Raw genomic sequence first — 27,359 nt, forward strand, 5'->3', positions numbered from 1 at the left:
AACTCCTAAGTTTTTTGCAGGTCCACTGATGGATTTGGGGCATGGGAGATCGGTGGGCCAGAGAGAGTCACTAAAGTTATCTGGAAAGGCGCCATACAGCAGGATTTCAGATTTGCTCTCATTACATTTGAGTTGGGCACAGGCTAGCCAGCGAAAGACCGATGATAGACAAAATTGAACTCTCGACGTGTCCAAGTTGTTTTTTGGCCATGTGAACAGAAGTTGTGTGTCATCGGCGTAGGCCATAATTTTTGCTCCCAGCTGTTCCGCAAGATAAATGAGAGGGGTCATGTATATATTAAAAAGCAGGGGGCTGAGGGCGGAGCCCTGTGGAACACCAGTTGTAAGTTTTTTGGGAGAGGAGGCAAAGGGCGGCATCCACACTTGCTGAGACCTATTATCTAAAAAAGATGTCAGCCAGTCAAGAGCGGAGCCAGTTATGCCTATGTCCGCTAATCTGGTAAGTAAAAGGGAGTGAGGAACCGTATCGAAGGCGGCAGAGAGGTCCAATAAAATCAGAGCCGCTCTGCCACCTCCGTCCAAACATTCCCGGATAGCCTCAGAAACTTCAACTAAAGCCGTCTCTGTGCTGAAGGCAGCTCTAAAGCCTGATTGCGCTGGGTGAAGAGCCTGAGAGCTTTCAACAAATTTATCCAGCTGTGTAAAAGCAACCTTTTCGCATATCTTTGCCAGGCAACAATGATATGGGCCGGAAGTTAGCGGGGACCGTAGGGTCTAAGCCATTTTTTTTTTAAGAGTGGTAGCAGTTTGGCCTGCTTCCAACATGCCGGAACAGTGGCAGTGGAAAGAGAGAGGTTGATAATGTGTGTCACCTCATGGCCGACTGTATTAGCCAGGCCCGCAAGAACTCTGGCAGGGCAAGGGTCAGAGGGGGATCCTGATTGTAGAGTAGCAAGAATTTTAACAACGTCTGTTTTATCAACTGGAGTAAAATGGACAAACTGATCCATAGGGACAGGCATAATGGGGGGTGGGATAATCATTGAGGATGGAAAATTATTACAAACAGTGAGTAAATCGTCTTGAATTTTGGCGATTTTGTCCACGAAGAACACAGAGAGTTCTTCACACCATTTGGCCGAAGAGGTTAGAAGGGGTTGAGCAGCACATGGTGAAACAAAGCTTTTAACAATAGCAAAGATTTCCCTGCTATTGTTATTAGCCTTGGTTATTCGCCCATCGTAGTATAGACTTTAAGCCGATTTAATCGCTGCGTAGTACCTCTTTTGTGCCGTCCTCAGTTCTTTCTTAGCCTCAGGGAGATAGGCTTGTCTCCAACGTCTTTCAAGTTTTTTGCAGCCTGATTTAAGATCGCGGAGAGTGTTAGAAAACCAAGGTTTAGAAGGGGTAGAGCGCACTCTACAAACAAGACCTGTTTTAATTGAAGCAGCAGCTCCACATTCAATCCATGAGTTGAAAGAACTAACGGCTGACTCAATTTCAGAGGGAAGTGTAAGGCGAGAGGTATCTAGTTGATCACAAAGAGTATCTATATTAATTTTCTGTGTATGAGCAGCTGAATGATTGGTCTCAGCGGGGCGAGATAAGGGCCAAGTGAACATAATCAGCATATGGTCAGACCAGGTCACTATTTCAGGGTGAGTCATATTTATATCAAAGTTAGTGCATACTAGGTCAAGGACATGTCCCCCTGAATGAGTGGGAGCCTTAACCCACTGTTTTAGCTGGGCCATCGCAAAAGCATCATTTAACCGAACTGTATCAGGTAGATCTAAATGATCCACATGAATATTAAAATCCCCCAAAAGGAGATATCTAGAGTATTTCAAGGCCCGTGGGACTATCATGTCCTCTAGTGCCCCTAGAAATTTACCAGCATGGCCAGGTGGCCGATACACCAAAGTTCCCCCTAAAGTAAAATGTGCCCCCAAAGATAGAGAAAAGTGGAGCAACTCAGCATCAGCTGGGGTGTGGAATTCTAGTTTGTGAGCTAAACATTATCTGCGCCCACTTGTCACCCACGTACAACGTGCACGATCGCCATTTTAGGCATCATGGTCTCCCTGTCCACGATCGATCGCCAGCGCGCCCCTCTGACCCAGCAAGCATCCTCCGCGCACCCTGGCTCCCCCTCCCTCCCCTCATGAACATAACCCTTCTGCATGACCCTGTCCTTGGGAGTCACGCCAGCGCCTGACCAACACCTCCTCTCCTCCGATGAATGCCCCTCTGTTGATCAACCTTCCCCCCCGCACTGGATTGTCCACGAGGCATGAATACCACTCCTTTGATGACCCCTCACCCCGTGTCCAGCTGTCCACACAGGTCCGAGGCCATCGCCTAAGCCGGGAGATATCATTTACTGCCCCTTATTGTATGAGGTCGCTCTCCTTCAAAGGACCCTCTATTGATCCAAGGCCTCCCCACCCCCTGTGATATGATCAGGCGCACACATCCTAAGACTCGGCAGAACACTCAACTGCGTGACGACCCCTCCCCTCTTATCAGCAGGTCAAGGGTCCCTATTGTGAACGCATGTGGGGTAGGATTGACACGAGGATTATAGGGATGTCTTTTCCTTTGCGTCATACTGTCCTGATTGTACTCTCAAGTGTTTTGTAAGATATAAAAGCCAGAGTCTCAGCTCACTTGTTAGAGCACCTCGAGACGATACCTTGATGTCTGATCTGATGTGTTCTGCTCCGTCGGAATAAACTTCTGTTTCCTGCCTTCTGGTCTCCGGCGCCTGCCTCATTGCTTGGTAAATTTGAATGGTACAAGGGCGGTTAGCGCCGGGCAAATCTTGAGAAAGGTCCTAGCCCTACCTTTTTCCACAATTGGCGTCCCAAAGCGTGGGGCCCATCAGCGACACGTGGATCCAGTGGGAGTGGTCCCGATGACAGAGTGAACGACTGCAACGATCGGGAAGAGCTCGTGTCCGATAGACCCTCGTCTGACAGCCGATCATCCGACCTTCACTAGTTCTGAACAGACCTCTCTCGAGTGATCTACGGTCCTGACTGGGAACCATCAGGAGTGCCACGAACATCACGAAGAAGAGAGGACGATCGGGCGCTGGATCCAGAGGACAGGAAACCGTCCATGCGGTCCGGGTAAGGTCGTGTAAACACGACAGATTGGAAAAAATATTGTTTTGTTTGGATAATACTAGTATTACGCTTTGTTGAAACCCTCTGGAGATTCACTGTCTGCAAACGGGGAAAAACAAACAGGCTCTCTCTTTGCAAGCAGTGAAGGATAGGTAACGCAGACTTTTGTCCCCGTTGTAATCCGTCGTGCCTATCTTCCTCCCCCACTGTTTCCCGAACTGTCGTTCGTGGATTATTGTCTGGAGATTCTTTGTCTGCAAACAGGGAAGAACAAGGTCTCTCTTTGCAGGTAGAGAAAGAGTGGGTAACGATAACTTTTCGTGCCCACTTATTCTCCCCACTGAATTGTTTGATTGACCGATTATTCGGTATTGGTTCTTTTGAGGTATTCACGGCCTCCAAATAACGTAGAATAGAAATATTCTGTCTAGTCTTTGTCCGCCGTGATAAGATAGGTAGTGCAGACTTTTGTCCCCGTTGTAATCCGTCATGCCCGTCTTCTCCCCACTGGTTGGTAGCCTGTTTAGCCCGGACCGCTTATTAGAGATGAACCATCCAGCTCCACTGGAGGGCACCCCTAATAAGGACATGTTCACTAAGTATGGACTAGTCGCTATAGCTTACACTAAACTATGGCATAAATATACGAAAAGGAACCCTGAAAGTCAGTGGCCACTGATAGGTTCCTTTGACGAAAATAAAATAAAAACATTAGAAATAGCGCTCCAGAAGAATAAGACCACGCCCACTATGCTCGACAGTATCGGCATGTGGCGCAAAGAAACGGAACAACGAAAGAAAAGAGAAGAAGCAAAAATAGGGAAAGAATTACGAAAGGCAGCCCACCTAGCCGCGAAGCAACTAGAAGAAGAAATAAAAGAAAGAAAAGATACTATGCAAAACCAAGAATCAGGGTCGACAGGCCAATGTCCTGTTAGGACCCCCTCTGCGCTCTACCCTGAATTGCCCTCCAAACAACGGGCGAACGATGAGTTACTACTAGGTCCCCCAATCATCTACATGCCCCCTCCATATGCCCCCTGCCGACAAAGCTTTCACGCTCCGAGTGTGAGCGAAAGCGATCTCAGTGCTAGTGCACCAGCCACATTAACAACCTCATCAGACGACCCCGAGTCTAGCAAACAATCATCAGCCAGACTAAATAGGTTGAGCAAAGATGAGCGGGATGGGATCGACAAAATAGCAAAGACATTAGTAGAACGAAGGGAGAGCGAAGATTATACAATGAGCGTATATAATTCACATGCCGACAGCCACAGACGGCATTTCATCTTGCGATTCAGCTACTACACCCTGAACGCGTATGAAGATAGGTATCAGAGTAAGGGTCCCGCTAAACTGACAACACTGTATAGGAAAATTGATGTTGGAGATGGGACTGAACGTGAGGCGACGGAGCTCTTCATGCAGATGCTTGAGGTCTTCCGCCACCTCACGGAACAGAAACCAGAAGCCAAGGCTACAGTCCCTGAAACGACCTCGGTAGAGGTAGCCAATACTATGATGCCTATCAGAGAAGCAGCCCCTTACTGGATCCCGCCACGGGGCCAGGGAACGAGCGATGATATTAATAATGAAAATGCAAAGGGAAGGGTTGTGTACAATTGGGTTTACCAACCATGGGACCGACAAGATATCCTAACCTTTAAGCAAACCCTGCCCGACTTAAGAAAGAACCCGACAGCATTTTATACCGAATTAGGCACAGCCTTGGGTTCGACGATAATGACTTTAGCAGACATTGACTTGTTCTTCGGGTTATGCCTGCCAGCTGACGTGTGGAAGCAAATCCGGAAGGCTGACCACACGGATCTGTTTGGGCATACCTGGGACCAACTCGGTAAATTAGATAGACAACGAGAACCTGGAAGGAAACCAGTGAAAGACATACTAGAACTCCCAGACAAAATAGTTCAAAAATTAAAGACACTGATCCCAGAAAGAAAGGTAGACTGGTCGATAGTCACGGCCTGTCGACAGAAACCGCAGGAAGATGTGTCAGAATACTTCTCCCGATTCGAGACAGTGTTCTCCGACTACAGTGGCCAAGACATGACCACCGCAACCGGACAGCACCTGTTTGTACAAAATTACGTAAAGGGTCTAACGCAAGAGGTCTCCCAAAAGCTGCAGACAAGTGAGAGTAGTTGGGGGGCCTCCAAACCTGCAGCTATCCTTCAGATGGCTCAGTATTACGAGCACCAAAAAAATGAGAATGATAGGGCGTCCGAGAAAAAGAAGAAAGATTTAAAGGAAAGGGTAATGATAGCCCAGATACAAGGTATAACGATAGGACGGGAACATCAAAGGGGGAACTACCAATCAGCCACCCCCAGAGATCTACCTCCTAAAGATCACACTCCCACACCCCACCCTGGACGTAGAGACATTAGCAACGACCAATGCGCCTTCTGCAAAGGGTTCGGCCATTGGAAATACCAGTGTCCGGTTATGCTAGAGATGAATAGAAATAGGGACTCTAGGGATGTGGCAAGTGGTCCAAGAAATGGGGTACAAGGACGAGGGCATGCCAACGGCACCAACAATGACAGATCAGGGAGACTGAACACATTTGACCGTCCCCGGCAGAACCAATATCAGCTGTCCGAAGGTGAACATGCCCCCGACTTTGCATAGGACTGCCAGGGGCAAGGGAGGGATCCAGTCGAGCTCTGTGTTGACCAGCAAGGTCCTTATGTCACCGCTAAGGTCCTGGGTACAGAGTCTCCATTCTTGGTAGACACTGGGGCGACACGTAGTGTGTTATCAAAACGACTGATTCCAAGGGCACCCTTGTCTGGCTCACACATAACGTCGATAGGTTTCGATGGAACGCCCTCCACTAACCCCCTGTCCGTACCTATTTCCTTTGATCTAGAAAACAACACCACTGACGCAACATTCCTGCTTTCCTCCAACTCCCCTGACGCCATTATGGGCTTTGACTTACTGAAACATTTTCGAGCTACCATTAGGTGTTCCCCAGATGGAATACGAGTCATCCTATACGACAACCCAGACATGCCCAGATCCCGTCCCCCACGACACATGTGCCCCATAACTGACGCTGACATGTCCTTGCTTGACACCCTGCCCCCGTACCTGTGGGCCAAAAACGACTCTGATGTGGGGCGAATGATGATTGATCCTATCCACATAACTGTACGACAGGACGCTATGCTCCCGAAGCTCCCGCAATATCGGATATCCCCAGAGGGTGAGAAGGCACTGGTAGCGATCATTCAGTCTCTGGTAGATGCAGGAGTGGTTGAAGAGGTGGTTAGCAACGTCTGCAACAGCCCAATCCTACCTATTGTTAAGAAGCAAGGTGAAGGAGATGAGAAAGCGTACCGCTTCATCATCGACTTACGAGAGATTAACAAAGTGGTTGTACCCCAATATCCCGTAGTCTCTGATATCACCACCATTTTGACCCTCATCCCGTCCACCGCCACCACCTTCACTGTTATCGACCTTAAGAACGCGTTTTTCTCTATCCCCATCCATCCAGACAGCCGTTATCTCTTCGGCTTCACTTTAAAATCCCGCTCGTACCGATTTTGTAGAGCTCCCCAGGGGTACACTGAAAGTCCCAGCATTTACAGCCAGGCCCTCAAAAGACAGCTGGATGCCTTCCAGCTACCAGAGGGAGTGGTGTTGATCCAATATGTCGATGATATCCTTTTGGCGGCCGACACCACCCCGCTTGCAATGACAGCCACCGTCCAACTCCTACACTTTCTTGCAGAAAATGGCCATAAAGTCTCCAAAAAGAAGTTACAGTTCTGCCAGCCACAAGTGACTTACCTAGGCCATCTTCTGTCCAAAGAAGGGAGGAAACTTACCCCTGACCGAATCCAAACCATCCTAGACACCCCCATCCCAAAAACACAAAAACAGGTCCGCTCTTTGGTCGGCCTAACCTCTTTTTGCAGACAGTGGTTGCCTAATTACAGCCTCATTGTGAAACCATTACTTGCCCTGCTGACCAAAGATGTCCCCTCCCCGCTTCCTTGGACCACTGAGTGTCAAGCCTCCTTTAAGGAATTACGGGATGCACTCTGCTCAGCACCCGTCCTCGGAACGCCGGATTACTCCAAACCCTTCTCCCTCTTCACCCACGAAAGGGAGGGATGCGCATTGTCTGTCCTGACTCAATCGATTGGCCCTAAGCAGCGCCCTTGTGCCTACTTCTCCGCCACTCTTGATCCTGTAGCCAGAGCTTTACCTGCCTGCCTTCGAGCAGTAGCTGCCGCTGCTGTCTCTATCCGTCAGAGCGAGGGAATCGTACTTTCCAACTCCCTCACTGTATTAGTGCCCCATGCAGTTGACACCCTTTTGAACCAGACAAAGACCCAACACCTGACTAGCGCACGACTGACAGGGTACGAGTTGACTCTGCTTGCACCCCACATCACACTAAAGAGATGCACGACTTTGAATCCTGCCACATTGTTACCCCTGCCTGAAAACGACCCCGACGTTCCTCCCATACACGACTGTGTGACCCTCACAGACGAACAGACTAGGAGTAGGGTTGACCTCCGAGACACTGCTTTTCCTGACCCCGATGGAGAGCTATGGGTAGACGGCTCATGCATCAAACTCCCAGATGGTACCACTTCAGCTGCCTATGCAGTAACGACAGCCCGAACAGTAATTGAGACAGCCTGCATCACACAACGATCTGCCCAGGCAGCAGAACTGATAGCCCTCACCCGAGCATGCATCATAGCCGCAGGGACCACCGCGAACGTATATACGGACAGCCAGTATGCCTTCGGAGTGGTCCACCATTTTGGGCTCTTGTGGAGGGAGAGGGGATTCCTGACGTCCCACGGCACCCCAATCCTCCACGGAGATTTAGTCTCCACTCTGATTGAGGCAGTTCTCCTCCCCAAACGATTAGCGGTGATCAAATGTCAGGCACACAAAAGAGTGACAGACTTAGTCGGACAAGGGAATGCATTAGCCGACATCACTGCACGAACCACAGCTGAGAATAGGACGGTGACACGCATATATGTGACCAGGTCGCAAGCAGAAAAATGGAGTGACACAAGGGAAATGATCAGAGACATACAGTCGGCCAGCACCCCTCACGAATTGACTAAGTGGGCAAGGGTGGGTTTGAAGGACGAAGAGGGTTGCTGGCGAACGAAGGATGCAAATAAGTGGTTACTGCCCGACTCATACCTGATCCCCATACTGACAATGGCACATTCCCCCGCACACATAGGATCTGCACCCATGATCGAACTCATTTCCAAAGTCTGGCACAATGACAAAATCCCCGACTCAGCCAGACGCCTAGTTCAGCAGTGCCTTATCTGTCTGCAACACAACCCCGGGAAAGGAACTGTAGTACCCCGGGGAGGGTTTGGGACCCCCAATCACCCCTTTGAGGTCCTTCAGATGGACTACATCCAACTAGAGAGATGCCAAAACCTGAAGTATGTACTAGTCATCGTATGTGCCTTCAGCAAATGGGTGGAGGCCTATCCAACCCGTGACAACACTGCCATGACTACTGCCAAAGTACTACTGAAGGAATTCTTCCCTCGCTATGGCCTTTGTCGAATTTTATGGAGCGACAATGGCCCCCACTTCATAGCTGAGGTTATCCAACTAATCCTAAAAGGGTTGGGGGTGAGGCAACGGTTTCATGCGGTCTTCCACCCCCAATCCGCCGGTCTAGTGGAACGCCATAATGCCACACTGAAGCTGAAACTGGCAAAAATAGTGGCCACCACTGGACTTAACTGGCCGGATGCCCTCCCGCTGGCTTTGTTATCGATGCGCTCCACCCCCACCAAGCACCATTTGACCCCCTACGAGGTCGTGTTTGGGCGACCGATGAACCTCTGGACTGCTCCCAAACCGACCTCCATTCATGACGTCCCAGACGTCCTACTATCTGATTATTTGTGCAAGTTAACCAAAACGTTGTCTGTCATTCATCAACAGGTGCAGCAAGCCATCCCCGATGCTTCCAGGGGCCCCGGCCATGACATCCAACCGGGAGATTTCGTGCTGATACGAAATTTCCAGCGAACCAAGAGTCTGGAACCTCGGTGGACGGGCCCCTGGCAAGTGCTGATCACCACCCGAACGGCGCTCCGAGTGGAGGGGAAGAAGCACTGGCTGCACGCGCATCATTGCCGGAAGGTCTCTGCAAACCTAACCACGACAGAAAACGTCAGCGCCCAAGAAGAGCTCCTGAGCAAAGACCGACCGATATTGGACTGTTATCCCGATACTGAGGCACTCGAACTTGCAAAATTCTCTGATCCCACTGTGCCATCCAGAGAAGGGTATTTCCTGCGTCGAAAGGAGGGAGTTTCGGCTAAGTAGGCCACGGACTAAGTTAAAATCTCAGACCGGTAACCTAAACACAATCAAGGGTTACCGGGAGAGAAGCTAAACGAAGTCTGTGGTTCTGCCCGCTACCGAGCCCCCTTGAAGGTGATGGAAGCGCCAGATAAGAAGATGATGGAAGCGCCAGATAAGAAGATGATGGAAGCAACAGGAAATACCCAGTATAGAAATCCAAAGACTGACAACTTGCACAAATCAAAGACAATCGCACTCTTCATTGTCTTCCTCTTCTGCCTCCTCCTCATGACCTCCTTCTGGATTCTGGAGGAAAGCACACCGGCTCATGAGGCATTGCTCCCTACTGCACAGCCAACACCCCTGAAAGAGCATCACCTAATCTCTCTGTCGCCTCAGCTCTGAGAGAGGCGCAGGGAATTTTGGAACAATTCCTTCGTGCAACTGTTGCACCAACACAACCTTGCTGCAAATGCTACGAACTGCTGGATCTGCGGGTTGCTCCCGCATGCTACAGGACACTCCATCCCCTTCATCCCTTCTCCTTTCTCAGTTCACGGCTCCTGCCTCGCCTGGCTGATCCTCATGCAAGAGAGCCACAAGGACAACGCCACCTCCAGCCGGACAGTGTCGCACTTCTACTCTGGGTTCTGGCTGAACAAAACCGAAAAGACCTCTGTTGCTCTGTGTCCAGCGCTTACGGGCGCCACCTTCCTTAAAGACATTCCTGCCAAAGAACGAGTCGAAGTACAGGTGCTCCACAACCCAGCCAGGACCACCTTCTCTCATCTGCAAAAACAAACTACCGCTACTCTGACTGTGGCCCTGTCTGTTATCAATGTCACAGGTCTTGTGTGTCTCGAAGGCCATGGAACGCAGCTGGTGGGTCACAGTGCCTGCCGAATCACCAGAACATTGGACTCAGTTGACCCCCCTTCCTTTGTTGCTTCTCCGAATATGTACTTTGTGTGTGGCACCAAAGCTTACACCTGGCTCCCGAGAGGCTGGAAGGGCGCATGTTACATTGCCTTCGTTCTTCCATCCACATATGTAGCCCCTGCCAACCATCACCGACAGAGGCGTGCAGATGACATTGGACAAGCCGACTCCACCGGAGCACAGTTCCTAGATGCAGCAAAGGGACTTGTTCCTCTGTGGGGCCCAATGGCAAACAGCCGCGCTATCCGACACCTGACCCAGGCAATAGAAACAACGATCAACATCACGGCTGGCATCCTCGCCAACAACACTGCGGAGCTTCAGGCGGTCCGCCTTGTGACCCTTCAAAATCGCCTTGTCCTGGATGTGGTCCTAGCCGACCGAGGAGGAGCATGCCGCATCATCGGATCTAGCTGCTGCACCTACGTGCCAGACAACTCGCCTTCAGTCTACAAAGCCATTGAACACCTCCACAGACTTTCCTCGGAGGTTCACCAGGAGCAGGAAGGATGGTCGCTTGGGAGCTGGTTTTGGGACACTTTGAGGAACTGGGGTTGGAGGTTGTTTTCCTTCGTGCTGATACCTGTTGTGATCTTATGTGGGTGTTGCTTAGGTATCCAATGTCTACCATCTTTGTGCGGCCTTGTTTCCAACTGTATGTGCCCAAAGACTTTGGACTTCCGAAATGAGCACATGAGTCCCCTCTATGAAGTAGAAATACGTGGCCTTATGGGGATAAATCCAAACTGACAAGTTGGCGAGATATGTTAAAAGGGAGGACTGTGGAATTCTAGTTTGTGAGCTAAACATTATCTGCGCCCACTTGTCACCCACGTACAACGTGCACGATCGCCATTTTAGGCATCATGGTCTCCCTGTCCACGATCGATCGCCAGCGCGCCCCTCTGACCCAGCAAGCATCCTCCGCGCACCCTGGCTCCCCCTCCCTCCCCTCATGAACATAACCCTTCTGCATGACCCTGTCCTTGGGAGTCACGCCAGCGCCTGACCAACACCTCCTCTCCTCCGATGAATGCCCCTCTGTTGATCAACCTTCCCCCCCGCACTGGATTGTCCACGAGGCATGAATACCACTCCTTTGATGACCCCTGTCCACACAGGTCCGAGGCCATCGCCTAAGCCGGGAGATATCATTTACTGCCCCTTATTGTATGAGGTCGCTCTCCTTCAAAGGACCCTCTATTGATCCAAGGCCTCCCCACCCCCTGTGATATGATCAGGCGCACACATCCTAAGACTCGGCAGAACACTCAACTGCGTGACGACCCCTCCCCTCTTATCAGCAGGTCAAGGGTCCCTATTGTGAACGCATGTGGGGTAGGATTGACACGAGGATTATAGGGATGTCTTTTCCTTTGCGTCATACTGTCCTGATTGTACTCTCAAGTGTTTTGTAAGATATAAAAGCCAGAGTCTCAGCTCACTTGTTAGAGCACCTCGAGACGATACCTTGTTGTCTGATCTGATGTGTTCTGCTCCGTCGGAATAAACTTCTGTTTCCTGCCTTCTGGTCTCCGGCGCCTGCCTCATTGCTTGGTAAATTTGAATGGTACAAGGGCGGTTAGCGCCGGGCAAATCTTGAGAAAGGTCCTAGCCCTACCTTTTTCCACAGGGGGGCCCAGAGGATCAATAGAAAGAATCCACTTTTCTCTAAAAATGGCTGCTATGCCACCTCCTCTGCCTAAGGGGCGATCTTGTCTAGTGTTTTTAAAACCACGTGGAATAGCAAATTCGACAGCTGGGTTGCATGTCTCATTTAGCCACGTTTCTGTGACAAAGAGAAGATCAAACTCATTATCACTTAGCAGTTCAAAAATGTCATTGGAGTGCTTGACCAATGATCTAGCATTAATCAAGCCAGCCCGAATACATGACGTATCGATGGGAAGCTGGATAGGACCAGTTAGAGTAGGCTGAAAGCGAAATTTGCATACTTGGCAAATCCGCCGAGAGTTATCGGCCAGCTCCCATCGATCCCTGCAGGGGCAGGAATTCGCACTGAGTGCCATGAGATACTCACGGGAGTAGCGAACTCTGGACCTGTCAGTGGATGGAAAAGCACCAGCAGAGGGGCTGGCGCTGGCCGCGTCCGAGACACGGACGGGCACAGACGGGCCCTCCTTTGGCGCTCCTTCGGCGCGCAGACGGCGCGCCCGCTGCGCGTCCTAAAGAGCATGGCTAATTATAGACAGAAGCCCCAACCTCCGCTGGACCGCTAACTCAGGTCCGGCAGGGTCCGACCCAACCAAAGATGGCGGCCGACCTAGCCCTCCACAGCAAACGGCACGTGAAGCCGCGATGGAACGGGGCTTACGGGGACCACAGTCAATGAAAAGCAAGTAGCGGTAGATTTTTAAATGAGCACACAATATTAAACACAGTGATGTATAAAAGTAATTAAAAGTTTAAAAAACGAATCAGTTCAAATGCATCAGAAGGAATAAGGTGCAAGCAGAGGAGAGCCCTCGCAATCTGCTCGCCTTTCTCAAGCGTTGTGCCGAGGTACTGCCACTGCCTCTACACAAACGCACTGCCCCACGAGCATCAGGTCTAATTATAGACAGAAGCCCCAACCTCCGCTGGGCCGCTAACTCAGGTCCGGCAGGGTCCGACCCACACCAAAGATGGCGGCCGACCTAGCCCTCCACAGCAAACGGCACGTGAAGTTATACGCTGCTTGTCCTTGAACAGTAAGTCCAGCCTCTTATTGGACCGGGAGCCCAACCTGTGATGGTCATACCTCGAAGGGCCATGGTCTAAATGAAGAGCCGGCATACTGCGATCGCAGTTGTAAGTGCAGGCGTGGTAGAGTAGCGTTCCTTGTGACATGCCTGTGCGATGCTTGCTTGATGTCGCAAGGTGGTCTTTGACAATGAAACAGAACATTTGGTCATTACCGCAATGGTGCTTGTCCACTTCGCTTTTGAACTTTGGTTCACGCTCCTTTTCCAGCTAAAGCAGGAGAAACCCTTGGGTGCTCGTACGCCCAACAGCGCCAGGATACCCTTTTGGGTGGCAGCCGCGCTTAACAAGTACTCATACATTACAACATCAGTCTTTCTTTCTAGATGTTCGTACTGCTACAGAAGAGTTGTGATCTGTCAATTGGTCATCTGGCAATCAGTCCTGTTGATGCAGCAGAAACATGGGGCAAACATATATAACACATGTAACCAATTTAATAACACTAGTCTTTTCTACCTCCGAAACTAAATATGGCCCATACCTATAACTGGTCCTCTGACAAACCTTTTTGAGAGTTGTCAGAGACTGACTTGTTAAAACAGATAATATCCCCTCATGAGGATCTAAAACAAAGCGAATATTCTGCAAACCAACTAAACATTACAATGTACGAATCACACTAATCATAGTCCTCAATAATGACAGACTCTGTTTCACTTATCACTTAGCTTTTATCCATTTCTTTGAAGCATATGAATTGGTCAATCAAAGAAACATCATTGAATCATAAATCATCACACAAAAGAAAGTAAGTAATTTACAATAACATCTCATTTAACTAGCATGAGTGAATGGATAGGCAAAGAGACAAAAGAGTATTGTAGCAAGATCAATGTATTTACAGAGTATTATATGAACCTAAAGAAACTATAGCACAGCGTGCTAATAGTCTTAAGAGCTAACCCTACGTTGGAAAGGAAAGCCGGGGCAACCTCACAAAGGTATGAGGAGCAAAGTTAAAGAGTCAGGATCAGACAGCAGCAGCCAAAGAAGGAGCTTAAGGAGACGGCTCTCTCCTCATGGGAAACAGCTCACAAAAAGATGCCCACTCTCGCCAGTCAATCAGTGGATTCTAACACTAATAGTTATACCCTAAATGTTATAGACCATCCCTAACTTGTAACAAAGTCCAGATAATTCACAGTTCTCATTGGTTCAGGAACATAGGGTGTTCAGTCACACCTCACTCTCAAGAGTTCTTTGTTTAGAGACATGCGGGCATCGTCCTTCAGCAGAGGAAATCATGATATTCTCCTTCCTAGGCTTGAGCACACTTTCGAAACAATTGTAACATTTTACTAGAACAGTTATCAACAAAACTAAACATTGCCTCTGACAGTAAGGAAGTTCCATTGATATCCCATCCACGTAGCCATCAACAAGAAAAACGCACAACAATAAAAATGAAGGACAAAACACAATTCTTTGCTGTCTACGTTTAAAAAGCAACTTAATCTTAACAGTGATTTGAGTCCTTTTCTGTAAAGAGTGCCATTTTCTCTAGGAGAAATAAGCAAACTCTGTTATTTGTTCACATAAAAAGCTCAATTTCATTGTTTATTTTAGTCTTCTATAATTCTAATAGAAATGCAAATATTCTCAACAAGTATTCTATATAATTAATATAAACATTGAGACAACTAATGGGATTAGCACCTGTTAAGGGTCATCACAAATGTGGCACATGTGCCTGTTGCGACACAACAGTTGAAGGCTCATTATTTACCCACAGAGGACAATACTGGAAACACGAAACCTTTTCAAACTGCAAAACAAAATATGTAGTATATGGAATAACATGGGTTGCTGTACATTAGAAAAACTAGACAAGGAATACACCAAATGATCTGTCAACATAAATCCCGGATTAGGAAAAATGTGGAGACAGCTCCTCTCGTTAATCATTGGGTTAAAAAACTACACACGGAAAAAGACCTCCACTGGACAGTAATCTCAAATGTGGAAACAGACCCTCGAGGAGGTGACCGAGAACAGAAACTATCAAGAAGAGAAGCCCTATTGATCGTCAAATTCGGCACAGCAGTGTCAGGACTAAATGAAATATTGGAACTGTTCAAACTGTAAGATCGTTGAGTCTAGGAAGTGGTCAACATTTATGAGATCACAACTCTGACCTTTAGCAGTATTTGATATCGGGTGTTTATGATAAGATGAGAAATTTGCAGACGTGCACCAGCCATATTCCTCTTGTTTACCATGTAATCAAAATTATAGTGAGCAAGGCTTGCAACGCGCCACATAGATTCATTCTTGAGTTATTGCTGAAGTCATTGCCCCCAGACTCGAACCCGGGTCCACAGAACCTACACATCCGATAATTACATGCGCCAGGCATCCCGCTCTCGTGTATTGTATTGTATTGTATTGTAATTGCATTTATATAGCGCTTACTACCCCTGACGAGGCGGCGAAGCGCTTTTTCGGCGGGTAGCACGCTACTCCGGGACCCACAGAGAATTAGTGTTGAATTAGTATAGTGAAACATGCAAGTACATTTTAAGTGGTGGATAGGTTAACCAGTTATTTGGATTTGGAATGATAGCAGAAGGATAGAGGAGGAAAAAGGTTTGTATTTATTTATCGCTCGCTTGTTGACGCATGCTATTCAGGGAGCCTATAGAGGATTAGTGGTGAATTAATATGGTGATATATGAGGTAATTTCAGTGGTGGATATTAGTCTGTTACTTGGAGTGAGAAGGATAGCGGATGGATAAAAGGGGAAGAAAGATTTGCATTCATATAGCACTTGTTACCCCTGATGGGCGTTGAAGCGCTTTTCTGGCGAGTAGCACGCCACTCCGGAACCCATAATGGGTTAGTGTTGAAAATTAGTATAGTATAAATATGAAGTAATTTGAGTAGTAGATATGTTATTCAGTTATTTGGGCAGTATATTAGTATAGTTGAATATGGAATATGGAATTTGAGAAGCGAAAGAAGTGAAACATGTTAGTCTGTTAATTTTTATTGAAAAAGAATAGTGGAGGGATAAAAGAGTGAAGGATTTTCTTTTTTTAAAGTCTTAGCAGTAGGAAGAAGCTTTTGGATGAGTAAAAATGAGTTTTGGAGGGAAGGAGTCAGAGGGGAGAGTTTGTAAAAAGAGGTGTCAGATGATGCAAGGAGGGGTAGAGCAGGAGAGAGTCTAGAAAAGGTTATTTTGGCGATCATAGTAGTGGTGTGGGGTTTGGGATAAATGAGAGAGTTGATGTAGAGGATATGTTGATAGATCTATAGGATGAGAGATAGGGTATTGCATTAGAAGGAGTAGTAGAAAGAAGTTTGAGAGGAGTCAGAAGGTTGGGGTAGAAGATATATTGAGTGAGGTATAGGCTGAGAAATAGGCTAGTGCATTGGAAATGCTAAATTAGAAGAAAGAGATTGGTATATAGATCCATAAGTACATTAAAAGTATATAGATACATAAAAAAGTAAGTATATTTAGATTAAATATATTGATAGAGGCACAGGATGAAAGATAGGGTAGTGCATTGGATATGCTTTTTCAGGAGAAAAGTAACAGACACACAGATCCAAGTACATGGAAGGTACATAGATGTACAAAGGAAGTATGTACATGTAGACCAAAAATGATTTTTATTTATTGATGATGATTATTATTATTATTTTTTTTTCTTCTTTTAACAACATAATTGTTTTACATGTTTTATAAAGTAATACACAAAGATAGGTACATATCTATAGTGAAAACAAATGCATATATACAGAGGGATATGCTGTAAATTTCTATTTCCGTATGGTGCTTATGTGGGGAAGAGCCAGATCTTGAGTAGTTTTTGGAAGACAAGGTGGTTGTCGGTGGATCTTATGTTTGGGGGTAAAGAGTTCCATAATTTGGCTGCTTGAACAGAGAAGGATGTGCCACCCATTGTTTTTTTCTTGTATGGTGGGATTTTGAGGCGAGATGCTCCTTTAGAGCGCAGGTTCCTTTGTTGAATGTGTTTGGTGATTTTATTCCTGATGAAGAGTGGTCCTATTCCATGTATTGCTTTGTGGGTAATACAAAGCAGCTTGAACGTGGATCTTCTGGCAACCGGTAACCAATGCAGGGCTTTCAAGGCAGGGGAGATGTGGTCTTGTGGTTTGATATGCAAGAGTAGTCTGGCAGCCGAGTTCTGAACTAGTTGTAGTCTTTTCATGGTCGCTAAAGGTGATCCGTGGTAGAGGCTATTGGCGTAATCGAGTTTGGATAGAACAAGGGAGATGGTAGCTTGGACCTTGTGTGGAAATCCCAAATGAGGCAAAATTCGTCTCAGCGTTTTTATAGTAGCAAAGCTTGATCTTGCTAGTTTATTTACTTGGACATTCATCGACAGCTTGGAGTCCATGGTCATTCCGAGGTTTCTTACTTCCTTCGATACTTTAGGCAGTGATCCCAGTTCATCAGGCCATGCGGCAAGCGGGTTGTAATTTTTCCAATCGCCACACGTGAGTATTTCAGTTTTTGAAGCATTCAATTTGAGATGGCTCCAAGTCATCCACTGATCCACGGCTCTGAGACAGCTGAAAATTGGTGATTTTCCAATGTCTTTGGGGCATTCCAGTTGAAGGAGTATTTGCGTGTCATCTGCATAGTTGTAGCACGTGAGGTGAAATTTATTGGTCAGTACTGGTAAAGACTTCATGTAGATGTTGAAAAGCATGGGCGAGATGATAGAACCTTGAGGGACCCCTGCTTTTGTGGAGTACGGTTTGGACGAGAAAGGTGGGGTGTGGATGACATTAGTTCTGTTTCGAAGGTAGGACGTGATCCAGTCTAGAGCAGTTCACTCTATGCCGGCTTCATAAAGTCTTTGTTTCAGAGTGTCATGGTCAACCATGTCAAAGGCAGCTGAGAGGTCCAAGAGGAGTAGCGCAGCAACACCGTTGCGGTCAACTGTATTCTTTAGGTCATCCCAGATGGCAAGGAGGGAAGATTCAGTGCCTCTTCCCGGACGGAATCCTGTTTGGAAATCTGAAAGTATGTCATTTTCTTCAATGAATTGTGACATCTGGGCGAACGCTGCTCTTTCTATCAGTTTGCCCAGGAAAGGTCCATTTGTAATGGGTCTGTAGTTGTCGGGGTTCAGCGGGTCCAAGTTTGTTTTCTTCAGTAAAGGGTGTATGTATGACTTTTTGAGTTCTTCTGGAAATATTCCAGTAGTTAAGGAATCGTTGATGATTCTTCTTACTGGAATGGCAGCAGACGTTGTTAAAAGAATTGTCTTGAAAGTTTGTGGCGGACAGGGGTCAGAAGGACTGCCGGCAGGCCTGCTTGCTTTGACCAGGTCCATACATTTATCGTGTGAGATGTGTTGGAAGGAACGGAGAGGCTTGATTAGAGCATTCTTGGATAGTTGTTTTGTACAAGGGTTGGTGCTGGTGCTTTGTTTCTGTTGTAAATACGAGTCCTGCGTGTCTGCTTTGTCCTTGTAATGATTTTCCAGTTTGTCTGTGAAATCATGAGTAACAGGATGAGTTCCTTCTAGGCAATTTGGTTTTCGAAATTCATTGAGTATTTAAAAGAATTCTTTATTTGCACATTTAGCGTTTTGAATTCTGTCTGAATAGTACTTTTTCTTAGCTTTTTTGATAGCCGACTTATATAATCTGTTAATTTTTTATAGGTGAAGTTTGTCTTGTTTGGCATTTGTTTTGAGCCAAGTACGTTGCAGCTTTCTAATTAGTTGTTTTATGTTTTTTATTTCTATGTTTCTCCAAGGCGCTTTTTTCCTTTTGTTCTGTTGTGTGGGTTTGAGTGGTATCAGGATGTCAAAAGCTTCATGTAGCCACTCATATAGATTCTGAACAGAATTTATGGTTTCCAGATTTATACTGGATGTTAGTTGTGTTTCCAAGTGTTCAAAATTGAGTTTGTTCCACGGCCGATAGGTGGATGGATGTAAGGTAGTTTTAGGTGAGTCGCTTAGTGTTGTTTTACGTTGGAAAGCAAGCAAGTGGTGGTCTGACCATGTGACTGGAGTTATCGTTTGAAAGGTAACTAGTTCAGTATTAGCAAAAATGACATCTAGGATATGTCCAGCGATGTGTGTCGGATTGGGGACAATCTGATGTAGGTTCAATGCGTCTAGGCCAGTGATTATTGTTTTTGGATGGGTCATATTGGTTTTATCAAACCAAATGTTAAGGTCACCCAGAATGCACAGATTGGAGTGTATTGTTATCAGATTTGAAACTGTGTCTAGAAGTGCGTCTGGGAATGTTGCCTTGCTAGGTGGAGGTCTGTAAAGGAGCAGGAAGTTACAGGTGGAAGACGGTGTAGGATTGCATCTTGTTAGAAGAGCCTCACAATTCTTTATGGAGATGTTGTCAACTTTAGTGATATGTATTGTTTGCCTGAATACAACAGCTAGACCACCTCCTTTTTTGGCTATACGATTTTGGGTGATTATTTGATAGCCTAGAGGAATGGCTTCATGCAGGACTGGAGCCATATCCTCTCCCAACCATGATTCGGTTATGAATAGTATGTCTGGTTTTGCATCGGTGAGAAGGTCGTAGATGTGATGCTTGTTTTTAGAGAGGGATCGAGCATTTATTAGTAGACAGTGTAGATAGTGGCCTTTGGTGATAGTGGGACTTTGTTTTGTAGAAGAGTGATCAGTATTGTGTGGGTGTTTAGCAGGTGTGTTTTTAGTGCTGATTCTAGAGAATGCGGAGCACTGTGCATACACCCAGCAGCAGCAGCACCCAGCAGCAGACTTATTGGACGAGGGTAGGGAGAGGTTGAGTTTGCTGGTCAACGAGTTTACAAATAGCCAGCCAGAGATTTGAACCCTGGCCGTACAACGTTAATGTGACACCGTTCTACAGTAAACTACAAATCCCAGCGCCAGTAGAGAAAGGATCCATGTTTTTAAGACAGGAAGTAACGGGATACATTCCAGGCACATTCATTGGCCAAAATACCGGAAAGGAAAGAGATCCGCTACAAGGTGAGACAACCGTTCCCTGATTTCTTCACTAAGAGATGCGGTTTATTTCTTCAGAAAAAATAGCCACTTACAAAAAACTCTCCTTTTCTAGAGCATCCGTGGAAAATAGCAACTACAGCGACCCGGAGTGCAAAGCCTGACTGGTTTAGATAATAAACTCCGGTAGCACCCAATGGCAAAAAATGGATACACCTCATATACGCCTGAATTCGCTAACAGCACCATTTTTGACTCCCTCACCCAGATTCGGCTTTTGACCCCATGATACCAAGGGGGGGTCTCACCATCACTGATGGATTGTAACTCATAGAAGCGACATTTTCGAACTAAGTTGTAAGTAACGTGCACTGGTGCAACATGACTGTAAGTTCCATTTCAATCCTCAAAGACAGGACGGTCACCCCTTACCTCTGTTCTTGTGTCTCCTCACTGTGTCATTAGATTCACCGTCCCCAAGAGATTCATTCATGATATCCGTTTCAAGCTCACATAGAGGTAAGCCAGCTTAGACTGGAAGACTGTTGGTGCGATCATAAAGGCAGTGTAAGGTTAATTATTGATTATTGTTTTTTTGTGTTTTTTCTAGTGAGGTTTGGTCCTGATGAGAACCCCTAGACTAAAAGGGGTTTGAAACGCATAGACTATTGGAGACACCAAACATTGGTTTTGTGTAAATAGCACGTTCATTCAATCGGATTCATTTGAAATTAATGGGTTTATCAAATGCTAAAAATTTTGTAAAAATTGTATAGTCACTTTTTTCAAATAAGAAAAGACTTGTAAGCAACAATGTTTGGTGTGTAGTATGTGTGTATAATATTGTTTCTTTCATGAGTATGGTGGGTATGAATGTGGAACGAGTGGGACGGCAAGAATGGTGAGAACTGTTGAATATAAGTAGAATTTTTTGTAGTATTTTTTTGTAGGATTCTTTGTACAGTAGTTGTGTGTACAGTGTTGATGTATTGTTTACAATGAAAATTTTTGAAACAAATAAGTGTTGATGTATAAAGAAAAGCTACTAATGAGCTTAAAGATGATTTGATGGTTGATCCGCACATCTTTTTGAATAAGCAGCAGTATTGGCAATTCTTTGTGGTTGTTGGTTTAAAAGTGCTCAGCCTTGCTGCTATAGAGCCTTACCCTTTGTTGTTATTGACTTGTTGAAATCTGGCATTCCCAATGCTGGTGCTCAACACAGGCTGTCCTGCAACTCAATGAATGCCTTCATATATTCCTCATTTAATTGAATCGGATCTGACACATGTTTGTGAGTCAATCTTTGCAATGGCTTGGCTGTCAATTAGAATCCATTGATCCACTGTCTGCAGTACCCAACCATACCTAAAAGCATCAGAATCTCTTTCTTTTTCTTGGGTGGTTTAATTTTCAAGATCACATTTATTCGATCTTGTGACTCTTTCCTGACTCCTTTTTCAATGTTGTGCCCTAAATAAAGAACTCATTTCTGGCAAAATTGACATTTTGCTGGTGACACTTTATGCCCACCTACTGCCAAATGATTCAGTAGAGCAAAAGTATCTGTCACACAAGCTTCTTTTATCTTTGATGAAACAAGCAAATCATTGATATACTGCACCAAGACCGAGTCATTAGGCATTATCAGTGACACTAAGCACCTCTTCAAAATTTGATTGAAGATTGAGGGGCTCTCAGTATGCCCTTGAGGAACTCCACACAATGCAAAAACACGATCTCCGAAACGGAACACAAATAAAAATTGACTATACGGACGCAAAGGTATTGAGAAAAATGCTTGAAACAAATCAATCACTGTGAACCACTCCGCATCACATGGGATTTGATAAAGAATTACTGCTGGTTTTGGCACTATTGGAGAACAAGGTATTACCATCTGATTAATTTTTCTCAAATCTTGAACAATCCTATATTTTCTGCTTGGTTTCTTAATTCCCATTATAGGTGAATTACAACGACCAGACAGTGGCTCAACTGCTATATTTCTTGTGTCGCTGCCTCAGTACCCACCCCTAGCCTAAGTAATACCAGGGAAATCCCTCTTACTCTGGATTACCCCCCCCCCAAACTCTCCAAAGCCGCTGCAAAAACCTTCAAGCATTCCACCCTGAAGAGTCACCCTGAGACATTGATTTCCGACCTACGTTATAGCACGGAGAAGGGCTCAGTCATCAATGACGTAATCTTCTACTCCAAAAGGACCCCCTACTGGCGAAAAACCTTTGCACACCTCCTCAACGTACGTGCAACCAGGAACATCCCACACAGCACTAAGCTTACAATAGCACCCTCCGCAACCCTGCGAGCTGACCTCACAATCACCATCTATAAAAGCGGCATTGTCTTGATCCAAGTCTCATCCAGAAACCTCAACAAATTTCCAAGCATTTTTACCAACCTCAGTAACCATGTGCCCGACACTAACAGGTTAACTAACACTTGCCTCGACACCCCTCTGACCAGCCTGCCTATCATCCCTAACCACCCATTAATCATCCCGCCTAGGGTTCCCAACACCGATCATCCCATCCCCTCTTGCTTGGTGCCTGACCGTACCAGGAGAATCATCCCTGCACCACTGATCCCCGCCCCGCCAGCTCCCCACTCTAACTGTGAGTATCTTACACCTTCAAACACCTGTGACACAGATCCTACCTGCCTGCCGAGCTCACAAACCACCTCCTGAAGATTCTCTACCACTGCCCTTCCTAACATCGCTAACTTATCTCCTAGCCTTGCCAATAAAGTCATCTCCAGACCTTTGGTCTACCCCTGCCAGCCTCACATGCTAACCATGAGACTGGTTTGCCATCAGAATTCCACGATATAGAACGATCTACCCCTTCTACCTGGCCTCCTATGCATACCGATACCAGGGCTCCAGAAATATTGCCCCCCTACCCCCGAACGCCGTCCCCTTGCAGGGAGTCTGATAGCACTGCCCCAGAGCTACTGCCGCCCTGCTCACCAACAACCCCCTCCTATAGGGATTTCGAAACCCTGCATTCCAGAGTTGCCATGCAACTCAGAATATCCCTATCGCCATACTACACCTAATGATCCTCCGGCACCTCGCTGAACTCTCCCTCGCCATCCTCAAAACCCAGTGGACCTCCCCCCCCCACACACCGCCGAGACCCCCAAGCACCCTCTACCATTACCTTTGAGACATCTTCGCCCTCGCAAGCAACCATGTCACCTCTCGGAGGAAGAAACCCTAGCTCTCGCCCTCTCCTACCACTCTACACATGCCACCCCTAGCCCACTAGACCAAACTGAAGAGAAAATCCTTGCCATCCTCAGTGACTACAACTCTGCCCCAATTACCCTTTGCCCGCTAGACACCAGAAGCGCACATGCCATCCGCATAGTCTCTATTAACACCAACAGATCGGCTACCTTCCGCAACAGAAGTGTGGTCAAGAGTATCCTAGCACAGGTACGCTTGTCCACCCTAACTCCTGACACTCCCCCTGATTCCTCTCTGCCTGGCCTCTTAATCAACTGCCAATCGGCGTTTAAGCATGTCGTTGACATGGCTGCACTCATCATGAACAAAAACTTTGGCTTAGCTATTCTAACAGAATCATGGCTCAATGACTCTTCATCTCCATGCTTGGACCTCTTAGTCCCTCCCGGCTACAACATTGCTAGACTGGACAGGCAATCTAACAAGAAAGGAGGAGGCATCGCCTGCATCTACTGATCCAACCTCAGTGCCACAGAACTCCTGGCGGATTCTACCAACTCTTGCGAATACCTTGCACTCTCCATCTGTAGCAACTCCACTCTTTTGTGCAAGTTACACATCATCTATCATCCCCTTGGCACGAACGACTCCTTCACTGACCAACTCATGGAACTTATCACTGCTAAGTCCTCCTCAAACTCTAAAGATATCTTCCTGGGTGATTTCAACCTGCACTCGAATGACTCCAAGGACCCTCATGTCAACGCCATCAAAGACCTCCTGTCCGATCAAGCCCTGACCCAAGCCTGTTCACTCCCAACACACTCGAACGGGGCCACCCTCGACTGGATCATCTCTAAGGAATCAATAGTCAAGCTTATCTCTATAGACCCATGTGACTGGTCTGACCACCACACCATCACATTCCTACTACCTGGCACCCACAAGATAAGGGCACCACAACCAGTGATTCCTAAACGCTGGATTAGAGACATTAGAAACCTAGACCACAATAAACTGAAGGTTTGCTCCATATCTAACCCCCCCTCCCATTTCTCAATGGTCAATGACCTCAATAATCATTACTCTGCAACTATCTCGAACATCATGGATGAACTAGCCCCACTAAAGCTAAAAAGAACCCAAACAAAAGATAAGAACCCCAGGTTCACTGGACCCCACAACAATGAGAGGAGATGCCTCCGGCAATCCGAACGAATCTGGAGACAGCACCCCTCCGCCGCACATCTTGAACTTCTCCGCCAGGCCAGAAATACCTACAACAAGAACATCCATAACTCTAAAAAACTTATTTTTTCAGATCCGAACTAGAGAACGCCAAGAACAGACCTCGTAAGCTCTTCGATCTGGTCAAACACCAATCCAATAAACTGGTCAAAACCTCGAAACACCCAAGTCCTTAATATCATCGGAGGAATTCTCCTCCTTTTTCTCTGTCAAAGTCACAGCCTTAGAAAATGAACTTAGTGCAGCCACATACTCTCTATCCCTTCCAGGCATGCACCCTCCTCCTGAGATGCCCCCACAAACTTCACTAATAACCCAGCACCTTGGACTGACTTCAACCTCTACAACGAAGACTCCGTATCTAAAATCCGATCGTCCCTAAAACCGAATAACCACTTCAACAACCCGCTCCCCTCCAACTGCCTAGTGGCCGTCGCCCAAGCTACTATTACTATCTGGACTGCAATAAATAACGGCTCGCTTCAGCAGGATTCCATTCCTGACCCTCTGAAAGCCGGCCAAGTCCTCCCCATTTTAAAAAAGCCGTCGCTGGACCCAGCCATTCCAGACAATTTCAGACCTATCTCCAACATCCCCCTCTTAGCCAAAGTGTTGGAGAAGTGTGTACAACAGCAACTAAGTCAACACATCAACAACTTCCACCTTCTCAATGACTTCCTATCTGGATTCAGACCTGGGCAGAGTACTGAAACAACCATGCTCCACATCGTTGACAACGCCCTCCTAGCTTTGGACCAAGGGAAAACATGCCTTTTAATCCTCCTGGATATTTCCTCGGCCTTCGACACGGTCAACCACGATAAACTAATTGAACGCCTCAAACTCAGGATGGGTTTGAATGACGCTGTTCTAAAACGGTTTAGATCCTTGCTCCAAAACCGATCGCAGCGATTCCTAATCAACGGCAACCTCTCTGCTCCCTCTCCGGTCAAAGTCGAAGTCCCCCAAGAATCAACCCTGTCCCCTACCCTTTTCAACCTCTACCCCGAACCACTTGCCGAAGTATTACGCTCAGCAAATATCTCCTACCATATGTATGCTGATGACACCCAGCCCTACATCAAAGTCTCCTCTCTCGAGGATATTCTCTCCCTGAATGAGGCCCTGAAATCAACCGTCTATTGGCTCACCTCCAATCAACTCAAGCTCAATGCTAAGAAAACAGAATTTCTCTTAATTTCCTCTCCAAAAACCAATCCCGAGACGCAGATATGGATAAAGGCTATCACAGCCCTAGGTTGCCCACCGACCATCGTGGAAGCAGCAACATCTCTGGGAATAATCCTTGACTGCAAGTTGAACACGGGAGACCACATCAACTCGATGGCCAAATCAGCCAGATTCCACTTGAGATACCTCTGGAAACTGAAACCATTTCGTGACACTACCGACCTAAAAAGTGTAGTCCAAGGGCTAGTAATCTCTAGACTGGAATATGGATGCTCTACCCTCTCTGGTTTACCCAAGATCTCCCTGGGATCCTTAAAAGCCTGCCTTAATGCTGCCACCAGACTTTTTACAAGCTCAAAAAAATTTGACCATATAACTCCACACCTGAAAGTATTGAACTGGCCTCCCCTTGAGGCCTGAATACAACTCAAACTGGCCTGCATTACACACAAGGCCTTATACTCAAACTCCCCTGCTTATCTTGCACAGAAACTCGTGGTATCTGGCGGAATCAGATACTCCCGGTCCGCCAGAGACCTCTTACTCCAACATGCACGGTTTCGGAAAAAAACAACTTTTAACCGGGCTTTCTCTGGATCCGCTCCAAGAATATGGAACTCTCTCCCGCCAGCCATCAGAAGAATCCCCTCTTTGGCACATTTCAAAAAGGAGGCCAAAACCTTCCTTATGGGTGAATTCCTCTCCTAAATGCTGCCTCCTACCAACACATAGACTTTGACCAACTACCGACTAGCGACTCCCTTCGGAATACCACGCTACCTCATCAGGAAATCTGGGGCCTTATCTGGAGTTATTTAAATGTAAACTGTATATACATGTCCTCTACCCTTAATGTGATCCCTTGCCTAATGTGATGCCCTGTAAAGCTCTCTGATACCCTAACGGGTCAAGTTTGCGCTCTATAAAACTATAAAATAAATAATATCTCTTTTCAAATACCTTGTTCAATCATCATTTCAATTGCAGGCGTTACTCCTGCAATTGTCTCAGGACTCATTTTGTAAGATGGTGTTTTTGGAAATTCTGCACCCTGTTTAACAGAAATTTGACTTACTCCTTTCATTAATCCGATATCTTTCCCTGAAAAATCCCACACATTAGTCAACACAGTGTCTCAATTCGACGGGCAAATCCTTTGCTGTAAATAAAGGATACAAATCATTCACTTCTGGCCCTTGCCTTACCATCTTGAACACCACATCTTCATCCTTTGTATGAAATGGTATTCCATCTGGTGTGCTATAGATGGTGTAATTCATTTTGCACAAGAAGTCTCTACCCAAAAGGTTAACTGGACTTGTGACACACACACTACACAAAATGATGCAAATCTCGAAAAATCTCCAATCTGTACTTTCATTGGTTTCACCACTGGAGTTTTAATCAAGTGATTTGAAATGCTTACAACTTGGGTAGTATCTCCTGAGAGTGGTAGGTTAGGAATTTCCGCAGTTCTGACAGTGGAACGGGTAGCACCAGTGTCTACTAGGAATGTAATCACATTAGTTTCTACTTAACCATCCACAAAAGGAACACACTGATCTAGCTCTAGGGATGCGCCAAGCAGGCACCCCCTTCCCTCA

This window comes from Lissotriton vulgaris, chromosome 1_1 (genome assembly GCF_964263255.1).
Source record: "Lissotriton vulgaris chromosome 1_1, aLisVul1.2, whole genome shotgun sequence".
Taxonomy (NCBI): Eukaryota; Metazoa; Chordata; class Amphibia; order Caudata; family Salamandridae; genus Lissotriton; species Lissotriton vulgaris.